Below are 17,418 nucleotides of genomic sequence, written 5' to 3'. Positions count from 1 at the left end.
TTGTTTCAAGTATACTTCTCCAGAGTTCTGGCCCTCTATGGTTTTAAGGCATGGTCCTAAAGAAATTTAGCCTATAAACTCCAATATACCTTGGAAAGGTTTAGAGGTACAAAAAAAGGGGGGGAAGACTGTGAAAGATCTCATCTTGAGCAGGTCTAGCTAGGGATGCTAGAAAAATGTTGGATATACAATGAAATGATTCTAGCTCAATTCTAATATTTGGTGTTTACTGACCATGAGCTTCTTGGGCATCTATTTTTTTCACCTGTATAATGAGAATAATTTTATTATCTACCTCCCACATTTATTTTTCACAAGTTTAATATTTATATGAATCTGTGATTTCACTAATCCAGGAGTCCCCTCTAATAATGGTAATTTCATCCCCATCTGTCCTTGTACAGTTCTTAATAGTATATTAAGTTCAGAGTGAGGGATTCACTCACTACAGAAATGAAAGTTTCTTTCCTCTTTTTCCTGCCCATCTCAAGGAGAGAGACCATCTCCTGAGGAAATTAACACTCAGTTTTGGACCTTCCATTTTGGGGTCAACACGTACTCTTTTATAACTAACAGATAAACTCAAGTAACCATATTTCATTAGCTTCAGATCATCTGACTGTACCAAACACTCTATTCAGCTATCTGTTTGGAACTACCATCTTGCCTTTTTAATTCTTTTATATTTATAACTATTTAAAATATAATTATGATTACAAATTGTAAAAATGTTTAATTATTATTGCATAAATGGTACAGATTCCCCCATTGTCCTGGGTAAAAAAAACTCCTAGGTTAAATGAATAAGATGATCATCTTAAAGACACATTTCTGGTAAAGGTTCTCTAGCTTAAGAGGATCCTTCTTGGGAAGATGTAGGGGTTCCTATTAACCCTTGCTTTCTATAACTAGACTCACAGTGCCATAGTCCCATGATGGAGATGTGATAGGCAATAGATTAAAGCTGGTCCAGTTACTCAATTTATGTCTAAAGAGAAACCCATGGATCCAGCCAGGAACATTGGGGAAAACAGTCCTTTAATGAGTTTAGATGTTGGAAAAAACCTGAAAACAATGGGACTCACATCAAAACAAACTTTATTGCAAGCAACTGGGAGAAATGGGAAAAGGACAGGGAATAAGATCTAAAACACAACTCAGGCCTATACATTCACATAGATTAGAATACAACAATTCATAGAAAGGCAATCCCACATTGGGGAGCATAGAGACATGGGTCCATTAAAAAAGAATAGCTGTTTAGCAGTAAGATGTGCTCCTTAACATTTTGCTCAACTGAAAGGGAAGTTACCCTTCAGAAAGTGGTGTTCTTATATATTCATTTGCTGGCTTATTTGCATTTCAGAGGTCAGGACAAAAATATTATTTTGAAGATTTGTTATTAAGGAAAAATAAGCTGGTGGGAGACACAATTGTATTTGGGGACACACAGTTATACTAACTTTCAAAGATATTCTTAGTATTTTTCCATTAGTATGTCTGATAAATTTATAGCCTCCCTTAAAGGGAGACCATCGGGCCTAGTAACAGAACAATGGTTTTCATGCATAGATTCTATAAGCTTCAACCTTCCTTAAGGGAATCACTGAACATGATGATCTGAAGACCAACAGACCTCATCTTACAAAAAATGTTGTATTATGTTCTGCTTCCCAAAGGATGGTGGTAATCTGCACTATTTATGCAGGATTTATGCAATAGTAAATGTTTACTTGGCAGTAAAGACATACCAATCAGTGGTTAACAGAGCAGGCTGTTGTTTTCATTAAGAAAAATAGCCTGTTCATTCTTTCATCTTCTAATCTGGTGCTGTAAGAGAGATTTAGCATCCTTTAGAACAGAGCTAATGAGCACAGTCTCTGTGATGACAAAGCAGAGCAAGTGGGAGTGGGAGAGATCTACAGTCTCCATGCAAGCAACCATATGCACTTCCAAGATATCAAATGGGTCCAACAGAGTGTACTGACTGGTGAACCAATACTCTCTCCTCACATATAAAGAGAGACAGATGTATAGTCTTGGACTTAGAAACAAGAATGTCCAGGCTTAAATTCTGCTTCAGACTTTCCAGCTGTGAGCAGTTCATTTAACATCTCTTAGATTTGTTGTTTGCTCATCTGTAAAATGAGGGGTTGAACTCTACCTGAAATGGAATTTTAGAAGCCATAGAATCAATTCCCTCATTTTACAGATGGGGAAATTAAGGCATGGAGTGGTTAAATGACTTACTTGCTCATGGTCATATAATTTTTAAGCATATGAGACAGACTTTGAACTCAGGTTCTAGGTATCATGTCTTGTTTACTGCTCCATAATATCCCTCCAGGTATGGTCTTTACCCTCCCTAAATCTATTGTCTGATAACAATGACTGAATCCACATGGAGAAGTGCCAAAAATCTACCTCCCAGGAGAGTTAAAGAATATGGGATAAGAATCTCTGTTCTACCAACTATATAATCTTGGGCAAATCATTGTTCTCACTCTATGGTCCCATCATCCTACAACAATCTGCTCTTCTGGAATTGGGTTTGTCAACTTTCCTGGATTTTATTGGACTGAGGATCTCTGATATCCTAATTTCTTGACTCAATAATTCTATTCTTCTTCTACCATGATGCCCAAAACATCATTGCATATGGTGGAGAACTTCCTTCTGCCCATCCTACTAGAAATCACTAAGTGGTGCCATACTGTACAAAGTGCTGGGCCTGAATTCAGGGAGACAAGTTCAAATGTGACCTCAGATGTTGATAAGTTGGATGACCTAAGCAAATTGTTTAACCTCTGCTTTCCTTAGTTTCTTCAACTGAGAAATGGGAATAATAATAATAGTGCCAACCTTTCAAAGTTGCTGGAAGAAGCAAATGATAATATTTGGAAATACATTTAGAAGAGTGCTTGGTAGGTGGTATATAAATGTTTATTCCCTTTCTTCTCTTTATTCTTTATCTATTTTCCATAAATATTCAGCCAATATACATTTATTAATCATCTACTATATGAGGAACTATGCCAATTGCTGGAATTACAAAGCAAGACTAAGGTTGCCTTTGATCTCATAATCTGCTGTCCCAAGATCATAATTGTCACTCCTATAATGTTCAAAAAGTCTCCAGATTCTGAACATTCTAGTAGAACTTTCAGCTTCCATTGCCTATGAATTAATACCTGGATACTCATCTTTGCAGAGGCATTAGATAGCACAGTGTATACAAGACCAGGCCTGGAGTCAGAAGATGTGAGTTCAAATGTGACCTCAGATACTTATTTACTAGCTATGTGACTTCAGGGCAAGTCATTTTACCTTATTTGCCTCAATTTCCTCAACTTTAAAATGAGCTGGTCAAGGAAATGGCAAACTGTTGCAGAATCTTTGCTAAGAAATACCCAAATGGAGTCACAGAGACTCAGAGGTAACTAAAAAGAAAAGTCATCTTTGTACCTGGAGTTGTTAGCATTTCACAAAAAGATTAGTGACAAAATATCTGTTTTCAGCAGCTTGAACTCTAGCTAGAAAGATGGAAATATAGAACATTTATGAAACATTCAGAAAATAATTGAGGACATCTTATCAGAGGTAAGCGTCCCAGATATTGAATCATAGTTCTGAGGAACATAGTTCCAAACTGTGTTCTTCCTCCATGTGTAATCTTGCAGATCTCGCAATGGGTCTCCATTTTTGGTTCTGAAAAGTGAGGAATTGATTTTGTTTGATACAGAGGAGGAATAGAAAAAAATGTGTCTATGAGAAGTCAGGAAAGGCTTCTTGGAGCGGGAATAGTACTGGAACCCAGATATGAAAGATGAATATGATTTTAATAAGTGGAATTCTCTATGTCCTGAGTAAGACCCTAGAACTGGAATCACATGTCATGTAACATTTGACCTGATGTTGGGACTTGAAATCCAACGGAGGAATCATCCATACTAGTTATATCTTCCTTTTAAGAGACCAATAACAACACCAGCTAATTATTTTGAAATGTCAACAGAGTCACAACAAACATGAGTGATTCCAACAAGCCCCTTGGGTATAATGGACCATGGCCATCACTGCTTGAGTACAATAGACAGAATCTCAAGGATAACTCATTAATTCTATTCAGAAAATTCACAGAATCCCAGAATGTTAGTTCTAGAAAGAATCATCCAGATTATATTATTTTATAGAATAGAAGATGAAACTCAAAGAAGGGGAAAGAAGCTATATATGTATATGCATGAGTTGTTGTTCAGTTGTGTCCATCTTTTACTGGCCCTGTTTGGGGTTTTCTTGGCAAAGATACTGGAATAATTTGTCATTTCCCTCTTCAGTTCATTTGACAGATGGGGAAACTGAAGTAAATATGATTAAGTAACTTGCCCAGAGTCACACAGCTAGGAGGTGTCTAAAGCTAGGTTTGAACTCAGGAAGATAAGTCATTCTAACTCCAAACTTGGCACTCTATGCATTTTGGTTCCAACTAGTTGTCCATATATACGTATATAAATACATATATGTGGATATGCCTATATAAGTGCATATATATGTATGTGCAATATATATTATATGTAGCCTTATTAAATATTACTTATATATAATATATATTCACACATATTAGTGGCAAAGCCAAGACTAGGAGCTAGCTCATAATTCCATAATATTTAAAGGATTACAGAAGATATTTCTCAGAATCTCCCAAGAACTTAGAGAGTCCAATTTTGGCTATCTGAGGTACGGTGAGTTTAAGGACGTTCCTGGGGGTCACACAGTAGTCATTAGAGTCAGGATCCATGTCCAAATTTAACTCCAATTCAGCATTTCCCTCTCTTCTAAATTATAGCGATGCTTTGAGTGACTTGTTGGCATGCTCACCATTCCAAGCCAATGGATATCTGGGCACAGAATACGAGAACGTGGTGTTTTTGCACCTAGAGCTGCCAGGAAGGTATCTGCCAGCTATAATAACTGCCTTATTTTAAAATGAAGCATGATCTGTTAATGTCTGGTAAGGCCATAAATCATGATGAAAATGAGACTATGGGCTTGGAAAAGCTAGGTAATTTGCTTGAGAGGCAGGAGATCAAACTTTTTAGACTAATAAAAGTCATCCAAAGGGAAATGGATTAGGTTAGCTGGGCCCACCCCTCTGCTCAATGGATGAGCTATAGAATATTCAAATTGGAAAGGACCTCAAAGAACATCCAGATTTAAAATTTAGGAAACTTTAAATATTAAGAAACTGAGTCCCTGAGGAGCCATCATCTCAATAGCACTCTGGTAGACAATGTACCATCATTGGAGACAGAGAAGTTGATTAAGATCTTGGGTTCATCTACTTAAATGCCACCTAAGGCATGTTTTCTTTCTCAGCTTTGACTTTCAGATCTACAAAATCAAAGTGTGGGATTAGCTGACATGATCTTGACATTTTTGGTGTCATGGACCCCTCCAGAAACCTAGTAAAACTTAGGGATTTCTCAGGAAAAAAAAAAAACATGTCTAAATGGCTAAAATAAAATAGGTAGAATTACAAAGGAAGCTGATTACATTAAAATTCAGTCACCTCTTTTAAAATCCTGAACTTGATTGATGGATCCCTTGAGGCATCTGTGACCAAGGTTAAAAAACCTGCAACTGGATTTTCTCCATGGACCTTTCAGTTTCAAGTCTATGATCTGGTGAAGGCTACCAGATTTACCCTAGGAAATTGAACTTTGCTGGACAATATTTCTCACCCCTTTCTACCAAAAATTTTTATTAGTCAGTTCAGTACAGGGAGAGGAATGTTGACATTCTCCACGGAGTCTTGGAACCTGAATTCAAATGCTGGATGTCTCTTACCTCTGTAAAAGTCACAATCTTACTCAGTTGTTTATTTCTTTTTCTTCTATAAAATGAGGGGATTGGGCTAAGATCTGGGATTTTGCACAGATCAATGATGAAAAAGACTAACTGTGACAAAATGTTGCAGAATCCTCTTCACCAAAGGTAAAGACTTGACATCCCACTCAATTATTTTGGCTTTGAAATGGATGTTAGTAAACAAATAAGTAGCAAGAAATTATCATTTTATTACAAAGGAGGAAGGAATTAAGAAATTTTCTGCTCATAGAACTAGAGTTAAAATCATTTCTATCTTCTCCATTTTAAATATGAGGAAACTGAGTTAATAAAAGTCAAACATTTAGTAAGAGCTTATTTATGCTCCAATCACTGGAATAGAGGTTAAGAGAGTTGGTCCAAGTTACATGAGTATAATATATCAGAGATGAGAATGGAAACCTTCTCCTCTTCCTCTAAATTAGTATTCTCCCCATTGTACTAAGCTGGCTTTTAAACCTTCAATACATTTGATTGGCACCTCTTCCATGGAAGACTTCCCTATAGCCACTGGAGCCTTATGAAGAAAAAAAAAATGAAATGGTTTGTGGTGAGCTTTTTCTTCTCAAAACGCAGCCAGGTGATAAAAGTTCAGATCTTTTATTATCTCCAATATAGCCCGGTTAGCTTAGAGGCCTATCTCTCTGCTTGGTTCCAAGAGCTCTCTCCGAATGTCGCCAAATCCAAAGGTCTGGTCCTTCAGCCTCTGCCTCTGCTTTCTTCAGCCTCCAGCCAGCTCCACTCTTCATGTCATTCCGGTGAAATCTCAACTTGTAGCTTCTTCACTCTGAAGAATTTCTTCGACTGGCCCATTGAAGCTCTATTTATGCTCCTTCAAGAGAGGGATTGTGGGTTTTCTCCCATAGTGCTCTCTGGCCCAAAGAGCTTCAAGGGAGGTGTGAACTCATTGAACTCCAATGAGTAAAGGTGTGAACATAAGCCTTGTATTAATTAGTTCTACTTAGTACCTTGTTTCAGGTTCTGCCCAAAACATCTTCTTGTAAGATTAGATCAACTCTAATTAGTTAGCAGTTAGCAAGGATTCGAACAATGGGTCAAGATAACTTTTCTTTTAAAAAAATTTATTAAAGCTTTTTATTTACAAAACATATGCATGATTGCTTTTTCAATATTGATCCTTGCAAAACCTTCAGTTCCAAATTATCCCTTCTCCCCCATCCCTCATAGATGGCAAGTAGTCCGATACATGTTAAATATGTTTAAATACATCCAATATATGTCTACATATTTATACAGTTATCTTGTTGCACAGGAAAAAACTGATCAAGAAGGAAAAAAAATAATCTGAGAAAGAAAACAAAATGCAAGCAAACATCAACAGAAAGAGTGGAAATGCTATGTTGCGGTCCACACTCAGTTCCCATAGTTCTCTTTCTGGATGTAGATAACTATTTTTATCACTGAACAATTGGAACTGGTTTCAGTCATCTCATTGTTGAAGAGGGCCACGTCCATCAGAACTGATCATCACATAGTATTGTTATTGAAGTGTATAATGATCTCCTCATTCTGCTCATTTCACTCAGCATCAGTCCATTTAAGTCTCTTCGGGCCTTTCTGAAATCATCCTGTTGGTCATTTATTACAAAACAACAATATTCCATATAATTCATATACCACAATTTATTCAGCCATTCCCCAATTGATCATTCGGTTTTCATTTTCTAGTCACTCCAAAAAGGTCTTCCACAAACATTTTGGCACTTTTAAGGATCACATTAGTACTCCCTTAAAAGGCTTACCTGGGGTGTGGAAGGATGAATTCTTTTTGAAGGAGCCCCCATCTTTATTTGCCTATGAAAATGAGTCGACAGATTTCAGTCCTTTTTTGCTCTTTATCACCTATTAAAAAGACAACCTGTCAGACTGCATTCTGGCCAAAAGGAAATCTGTTTCCATATAGTTTCCACCCTTGGGGTATCATTCATGGGGCCTTGTGGCAGAAACACACAGCAGTTCTACATGTTATTCACAGCTTTTGAGTATAATCTCTAAAAGTGGAGATTTGTGAATACATTTTCTCAGCCCAACAGATGGCAGAATCCAAACCATAATCAGAGAACTAGAACAATGGAGAGTTGAAAGAGACCTTGGAGGCCACTTAGTCCAGCGTATATACATATTATCACATGCCAGAAAAGTGATACTCCAGTCTCTGCTTGAATCCAATTCTTGTAGAATCGCAGGCCAGAAACATATGTGTTTGCCCAACCAGCCCAAGAGGGGAGGTCACAGACAATTCTCCTGGAACATAATCTGTATTTTCCTAAGTACTGTGATCCCAGAATACAGAGTATAAAGTGATTTCAATTTATATTTATTATTATTATACTGTATACTTAGCATGATGCTGGGAATGTAGTAGGTACTTCATAAATGTTAACTACAGTATTTATGTATGTGTATATAGATGGATATAAGTATGGATAACCAAGAAAAATATAAGGTACCATTGGAGAAGAAAATATCGGTTGCAGTGGGAGAAGGGAGATCGGGAAGGTTCTTACACTATAGGTACCATTTAACTTAAGTCTTGAAGGAAACTTGGAATTCAAGGAAAATGCACAAGAGGAGGAACAGGAGGAGGAGGAAGAGGAAAGAAGGGGGAAGAAGAGTAAAAGGTGAATAGAGAATTCTAACACTGGATTTGGGAACAGGAAAATTGGAATTTAAATCTAGCCCCAGAAACAAACTAGCAATGTAACCTTGAGTCGATCCCCTCTGTCTGCCTCAGTCTCCCTATCTATGAAATAGGAATAACAATAGCATCTAACTCTCAAAGTTGTGGTGAAGGTAAAATGACATAATATTTATAGGACACTGTATAAATTGTAAGATAATATTTAAGTTCTAGATATTGTTATAGTGTGGAAAGAACACCAATAGAGTCATATGATTGAATGACAGAATGTCAGAAAGGAAATAATGTATAAACATGTTAGAAGAAAGCACCAATTAAGGAAGATTTTAGCAACCCCTCCACCCCGGAAGTTTTTCTATATTGAATTATCGAAGCATGGGGCGGGGACGGTTTGGAGAGAGGAATTAGAATTTACTGAATTGGAATTCCCCATCATTGCCCAGGAGTGTCATCATGCCCTAAGATCCCATCAATACTACTACTCATACTTTATAAACTCCCTTTGCTCTTGGGGCCTCTCTGATTTAGACAGCAGAGCAGAGTGCCCCCATATTACCCATTTATAGAAAGTACTCAGATCATTCATTTCTTCATTTCCCACTTAGCTTCACTCTTTGGGATTTCTTCATCAGGTCTCTGAGCCATGTACCCTTTTTTAGCTTCTTCCTCATTAAATCATTAGTTCCTTCGGGGTAAATACTGACTCTCCCTTGCCTTCATATCTATATCTCCAGAACTTAGCATAGCGTCCGGTGCATAGTTTATATTTAATATTCAAAGATTATATATGAATGTTATGGAATAATATTGTTCTATAAGAAATGGTCAGCAGGATGATTTCAGAGATGCCTGGAGAGACTTACATGAACTGATGCTAAATGAAATAAATAGAATCAAGAGAACATTGTACACAGCAACAAGAAGATGATGTGATGATCAAATCTGACGAACAAGGCTCTTTACAATGCTGAGGTGATTCAGGCCAATTCTAATAGGCTTGTGATAGAAAGAAACATCTGCCCTCAGAAAGAGTACTGTGGGGACTGAATGTGGATCACAACATAATATTTTCACCTTTTGTTGTTGTTTGCTTACTTTGTGTTTTCTTTCTATTTGTTTTCCTTTAGCTTATTTTCCTCATACAACATGATAATTGTGGGAATATGTATAGAATAATTGCCCATGTTTAACATTTATTGAATTACTCACTGTCTAGGGGAGGGAGTGGAGGGAAGGGAAGGAGAAAAATTTGTAACACAAAATTTTATAAGGGTGAATGTTGAAAACTATCTATGTATATATTTTGAAAATAAAGAACTATTATTAAAAAAAAGAAACTGATAAGGCTTTATGAGTGGAAATGACATTAAAGAAGACATTAAAAAAGACATTAATAGCAAAGGTCCCCTGAGGAACATGGCACCTTTTTATCTCACTTGTAGCTGAAACTTTCCATGGATATTGTTTCCCTTATTAGAATGTGAACTCCTTGAAAGCAGGAACTACCTTACTTTGCATCATCTATCAGGTTTGATATAGTTCTTTGCATATAGTAAGTTCTTAAATATGCCATTCATTCCCTATATAATATATTCTGGACTATGGCATAGATGGATAAAATAATGCTTTTTGTAGTTAAATATGTGTCAGTATGGAAGATGATCTTTCATACATTTGTTAAAATCATTCTTTTTACATCTCCATACAGGACAACAATGATAATCACTTTGCTTTGTTCCTACATATTTTTTATCTTTTCTGCTAGGTCTCTAAATCTTAATTCTTTTTTGTTCCATCTATCTTGGAGATTGTAAGTATTGGGACAACACTGATTTTAAAACCTTAAACTTGAGGTTTGATGATGAATCAAAATTATGTCCAAGACATTGTGGCAAGGGTTTCTTTTGCCATCATAGTCCAATTCCAAACCTAAACAAAATATTTTAAGGCCTTTACTTATAATATATATATTATCTTATATATATATAATATATATCTTTTATGATAATATAAATCATATTATCTTTTATGAAATTATATATATATAATTATATATCATTATCTTTCATGAAATTATATATACACATATATATAATTTCATGAAAGATAATATGATTTTATGATTTTGGTTCTTGGGTCATGTCAAATATTTGACAGATGCTAATTTTTTGCAACCTGATATGTTGCACATTTTATACTATTTCCTTACATAATTTATACTCATTATTCTGCAAATTCCAAGTTCCTTAAGTGTGAACTTTCTGTAACCCAGCAATAACCTGCTACTGAAAGACCATTAAAATTCACTCCATTTCTATTTTTAAAAATGTGATTCTTTAAAAAGAAAAGAATTCTTAAAAAGAAAGAAAGAAAATTAAGGTAAAACACAAGTATCTCAGGGGACTTAGACAAACTCATATAATGAATACACAGCAGTGCACAGTATTCAGAGTATCTTTAAAATATAGATATTATTGAAGAATCCAAACCAAAATTTTCTCAGTAAGTATTAAAGTGTTGAATATTTATCAGACATGATGCTAAGCACCCAGGTCATAGGGAATTATAATTAAAAAACAATCTGAGTCAGATTTGATATCAGAGGTCATAAGAACATAGGATCTAGGCTGCCAGTGGCCTTAGAAATTATTTAGATCAATTCTCTACCTCCATTTTACAAATAAGGAAACTGAGGTACTGAGAAATAATTTGAGACACAGAAAGTTTAAATTAAGTTTATAAATTTTGTACTGAAATAATAAATCCTTATCCTCAGAGGGATAAATTAAGCAGTATAGACAAAGGCAATCTAGGGATGGCCAAGTTGTAGGTACAATAAAGTCTTAGAAAAAGTTCTATCTAAAGTTTCTTTTGAGCTCTGACATTCTATGATTCACTGACTATTACTTGCCCTTCTCACTCTACTCCTTCCAGAAATCTCATTAAAAGTGGAGGAATCCTGAGAATGAATGAACCAGGGATGTCTTCCCTGAGGTTGATGCCATAGATTCGCCTTGCTGAATCCTTTAACTAAAGGACACATAACTTCGGCCTGAGGGATTTCTGGCTCAGAGTCAATTACTGAGTATTCCCATATTCCATCTTAAATGACTGTTTTTGTACCTGACACAAAAGCCAGCACCGGCCCATTTTCTGAACTTAGCTTCTATCACATTTTAACCTCACTTTCAGCAACACATTCATTTCACTGTCTTGGAGACCAAAAGAAAAAAAAAAGACATATTTCTAGGTGAGATTTCTGTTCCAGTTAAAGTCTTGAACCTACATTGAATCCCCCTTGAGAGACATCAAATTTCAGGTTCATTTTAATGGTAATTCAATTAAAATTCTAAGTATAGTAAAAGCAATTCTATAATAAAATAAATAAAACTATTTCTGAAACTATCTCTATGGACTCATGCATCACATTGATGTTGGAAGCATTTGTGGAAGAGGGCACTCCTGAATAATAAAAGAAAACCCAATTAAATTCTTTTGTTAAATTGTTTTTCAGTTGAGATCTGACTCTTTGTGACTCCATTTAGGGTTTTCTTGGCAGAAATTCTAGAATAGTTGGCCATTTCCTTCTCCAGTTCATTTTGCTGATGAAGAAACTGAGACAAATGATTTGCCCCTGGACAAAGTTCCACAGCAAATAAATGTCTAAGGTCATATTTGAACTCACAAAGATGAGTCTTCTTGATATTGGGTCCAATCCTCTATTTACTGTACTACCTAAGTGCTTCATTTAAGTCATAGAAAGTATCAAACACTAGCAACATAAATAGAAAAACTGAGGCAGCCCCCAATCTAGAAAAGTTCAGTGTATTTTTGAGAGATAACATACATAAGAGAACGTTTTTGAAGGGAACATGGAAAGGTCCAAAATCCTGAGTGAGCACAGGGAGGGCACATGGCAAGGCTGAAGAGTCCCTGGGTTATATCTGTAGTTCTAACAACGATTCCAGGATGTGAAAAATATAGAATAGATTAGATGGGAAGATCTGCTGGTCTATCATCTCACCAGAAGAAACAGATCTGATTTAGTCCTATTTCATTTAAGCCTTATGTAAGTTGTCAATTATTCACACATATTCAGAATAGCTCATACCAGTATAAAAGGTGAAAAGAAGGGCCATTTCCTGAATGTAGATGGTCTTCCAACATCCCACGCATCTCTAATGGACAGAAATGTCAGAGAGTAAGTGATCAATCCTAAGTCACTGATCTTTGGCTCTCTCTGGATAGCCATGATAACTCAGTATCTCATTAGGACACTGGAGCAAACAGCTCATCAGGGCTCTATTCTACAGATAGACTTCCTAGGGAGTGGATATTTCCACCCCTGAATTGTTTATACTTGCTACTCTTTTCCCCTGCCCTTTTCCACAGTGGGCTGCTCATCCAGTTTATTGAATGGCCTGGGTCCTAAGGTCTTTGATAAGAAGGATGACAAATGCCCAAAAAATACTAATCTGTGGAGGAGTTGAGGGAGAAGAGCAGAGCAGGGCAAGGATCTAAGGTCTCCTTGCACAAAGGGTGGAGAGCTCTGGACACAGGAGATTTCTACTGGGGAGGGAGGCAACCACAGCAGAGAGAAGGCAGAGTAAGCAGAAGGACGAAGAAGGGAAGAAGCTACTGGGGGAGGCAGTGATTCATGTGGTAGTTTGGCAAGAGTCTGACTTTTCTAAACTCAATTATTTCTATGCTGTCCAAGGTCCTGAGTGCTAAAAAAAAAATGGAAATGTGATTGATTTAAAAATTTGCACAATCTTTTAAAATCATTATTTTAAACTTTTGAACCTTCCAAATTTCAGTGACCTAAGGAATAGTCTTCCTTGCCTTGACCCAGTAGAAGCACTAGAGAGGGGCAACATCTCTGTGACAAAAGAGAGAAGGAGATCTATAAGAAGAAGCTGGTTTTGAATTCTCATTTACTTTTTTGTTGCTGTTCTCCATAGCCAATTCTAGGCCTGTTTACTGCAAGATAGAAGAGAATGACTTCATGAAATGTGACTACTTCGATGTCCTTCATCCATCATGGCAGGTCTAAAATGGACAATATATGTCATTTGAGGGGCAGCTAGATGGCACAGTGGATAGAACACTGGCCCTGAAGTCAGGAGGACTTGAGTTCAAATCTACCCTCAGACACTTAACATTTCCTAGTTGTGTGACTCTAGTAAATCCCTTAACTCCAATTGCTTCAGCTAATATATATATATATATATATATATATATATATATATATATATATATATATATATATATATGTAATTAATATTATATATTAGAATATTATTTATACTTATATATGTATATGTATGTATACATACATATGTATATATATTTATACATTATATATATATGTCATTTGTCAGTCATTGAATGTTTATGTCAAGGAAAATCAGGAAAGGAAAGATGGTCCCTGACCTCAAGGAACTTATACTTTAATGAGACAATATGCCAACAGCTATGTATATGCAAGAAATATAAGTGCATATGGGAAAGAATTACAGGAGGGAGCATAAGGTGGAATTTGACAAGCTTGAAGGGAGCCAGGGAAGCTGTAGGGCAGAGAGTAGGAGGGAGAACATTCTAGGTACTGGCAGTAGTCAGCAAAAAAAATTAAACCATGAACTGGATGATTTTTTTTTCTCCACAAGGAAAAGATGATCTGAATCTTTGATGGCAAATCTAGTCATTGGAGCTAAATAATTTTATATATTTTTGGAACTGAAGGAGCTTAAGAATCAATTGATTCCACAAGCATTTGTTGTTGCTACTGTTGTTGTTGAGACATGTCTGACTTTTTGTGACCTCACTATCTTCTGAAGTGTGTCTAAGCTTGTGTTCATTGTTTCCATGACTATCTCTATCCACCTCATCTCTACTATCTCCTTTTCTTTTTGCCTTCAATCTTGCCCAACATCAGGGTCTTTTCCAATGAGTCCCATATTCTAATTATGGGGCCAAAGCCTTTAAGCTTTGACGTCAATATTTGACCTTCTAGTGAAGAGCCTGAATTAATTTCTTGAAGTATTGACTGATTTGAGCTCCTTGCATTCTGCAGCACCACAATTCAAAAGCATTGATCCCACAGCACTCAGCTTTCCTTAATAGTCCAACTCTGACAGCCATATTTTATTATTGGAAAAACCATAGTTTTAACTCTGTGGATCTTTATCGACAAGGTGATATTTCTGTTTTTTATTTGTTTGTTTTTTTTTTTTGTTTATTTGTTTGTTTGTTTTTAAGTATGCTGTCTGGATTTGCCACAACTTTCCTTCCAACAAGCATTTTTTTCTATTCCATGGCTACAATAGCCAAGCACTTATTAGGGATCTAGCATATGTATTAAGTACTGGGAATACAATTATAAAGTGAAACAGTCACAGTACTCAAGCAATTTATATTTTATTTTTTAATTCAATTTTATGTCAGTGACATTTTACATTTGAATGACACCTTCACCTTCAAAGAGAATGATTACAAATGGTTTAATTTATGACTTTGTATTTCCTTTTCATAGCACTCACATCTGAAACAAAGTAGGTATTTAATACATAGGACAGCTAAGTGGTAGAGTAAATAGATTTCCAGTCCAAAAGTCAGGAGAACCTGAGTTCAAATCTAACCTCAGATACTAGCTGTGTGACCTTGGGCAAGTCACTTAATTCTGTTTGCACATTTCCTCATCTGTAAAATGAGCTGGAGAAACCAATGACAAATCACTGGAGGCCATATATAGAGTCACAGAGAACTGAACACAACTAAACAGCAACAATAAGAAGAAAATCAGGGATTCAAAGAAGCTAAGGTAGGAAGGGTGATCATTCTAGGCATGGAGGGACTGGGGCCCCATAGGTAATATATGAGAAATAATTTTAAAAAATGCCATTTTGACCTGACCATCAAGTGAGTTAAAGAAAATTAAATTCTATCAGAGCTTGCAAGTAGTCATGCTGTGAAGAAAGGAAACAAGTCTTTATTAAGTACCTACTATGTGCTAGTTGCTCTCCTAATATTAACTTACTTGATCCTTGAAACAATCAAAAAAAAAATAGGTACTGATATCATCCCCATTTTTTAATAGTTGAGAAAACTATGGCAGAAAGGAAGTGGGGTGATGTAGCTACTAAGTGTCCTGAGTCATGTTTGAAGGCAGGTCTTTCAGAATCTCTTCCAGAATTCTATCCACTGCCAACTAGGGGTCCCTATGTAAAGAACCTTACATCTCTCATAGATGCGTTTTTATGGATTTGGGGAGCAATTTGGCATAATGAAAACTATTTTTAACTCTAGTATCTGGATTCATATTAGTACTTGATATATATGTTACCTTATGCAAGTCACTTAACATTTCCTTTAGGTCTCAGTTTCCTCATTTGTAAAATGGAACAGACAGAATTTGTGAAGCTCTTTCCTGTAATGTTCGAGCTAGTTTTCTGGAGAACCTCAGGATCAGCCCGAGTCCTTGGTCTTAGTGGAGAAGTGATGAAGGCAGGGCAGCCACCATGAGGCTGGTCAAAGATGAAATGTCTCATTTCCAGTCTTCAGCCCTTGTATACCTTAGTACAATTACATCATTACAGCATACTGAATATGTGTGAATTAGAGAATCATTACATCACCACACTAAGTACTAAGTATATATGGGAACTAGAGAACCATCATCTCAATTCCACTGAGTTAACACCTCGTTTCAAGTATACTTCTCGAGAATTCTGGCCCTCTATACTTTCCAGTTCTAGATTTTATGGTCATAGAGTTTTAGAGAATTGTTGTCTAAAGAGATGTATCCAACTCTTTGTGATCCCAATTGGGGTTTTCTTGGCAGAGATACTGGAGTGGTTTGCCATTTCCTTCTCAAGCTCAGGGAGGAAGACATGGGTTAAGTTTCTTGCTTAGGGTCACAGAGCTAGAGAGTGTCTGAGGGCACATTTGAACTCAGCTCTTCCTGACTTTAACCCCAAGGCGCTCCCACTTAGTCACCTTATGGTCTTAAATAAAATAATTTCTACTCTTTAATGTAGTTGAATTCCCTCATTTTACAGAGGATTGAACAAAGGCTCATAGAGAGGATGTGACTTGCCCAGTGTCATATGGAGAGTATTCCAGTACATATGAACTATGAGATGCTAGACAAGTCACTGTAACTTCTTTGTGTCTTAGTTTTCTCATCTGTAAAATGGAAATAGACCCCATGGTCTCCAAGATCCCTTTGGGTTCTGAATTCATGATCATGCACTTTATAGACTACAATTTTCAATAATGTGTGTGTGTGTGTGTGTGTGTGTGTGTGTGTGTGTTTAATTTTCAATTTATGGAATAAAAAGTATTTTCATTATATACTACAAGATGATTGCACATGAAACTGCAAATCTATTATGTGCAACTTTCTTTAAAATATTTAAAAACTCATTATGCAAATTTCCTTCTTTCCCTTTTTCCTCCGGGCCTCTCCAGTCCTGCCCTAGAGATGACCACCATGAGACACAAACAGATTTATCTATGTAAATTATTTTATACATAATTCTATTCCATTTTGCGCTCCTGATCAGATAGGCTCTTTCTTCAATTACCCTTTATTCTTGTTTTGTCCTTCTTTCTCAAAGAGGATTATGATATCAGGATGCATGACATGCAGGTGAATGGGATTTAAATGAGGGAGGGCTCTGCAAGATCACCTGCCTCATTTTTCCTTACAGGGCCATCTGGATCTAGGGGCCAGATATAGATCAAGAAAAGTGGATGCAACCCCAGCACTTTTGCTCTTTGAAATATAGTGTCCCACTTACATGAACTGATGTTGAGTGAATGAGCAGGACCAGGAGATCATTATATACTTCAACAACAATGCTATATGA

This window comes from Antechinus flavipes, chromosome 2, assembly GCF_016432865.1.
Source record: "Antechinus flavipes isolate AdamAnt ecotype Samford, QLD, Australia chromosome 2, AdamAnt_v2, whole genome shotgun sequence".
Classification (NCBI taxonomy): Eukaryota; Metazoa; Chordata; class Mammalia; order Dasyuromorphia; family Dasyuridae; genus Antechinus; species Antechinus flavipes.
Note: the sequence above shows the minus strand (reverse complement) of the source record.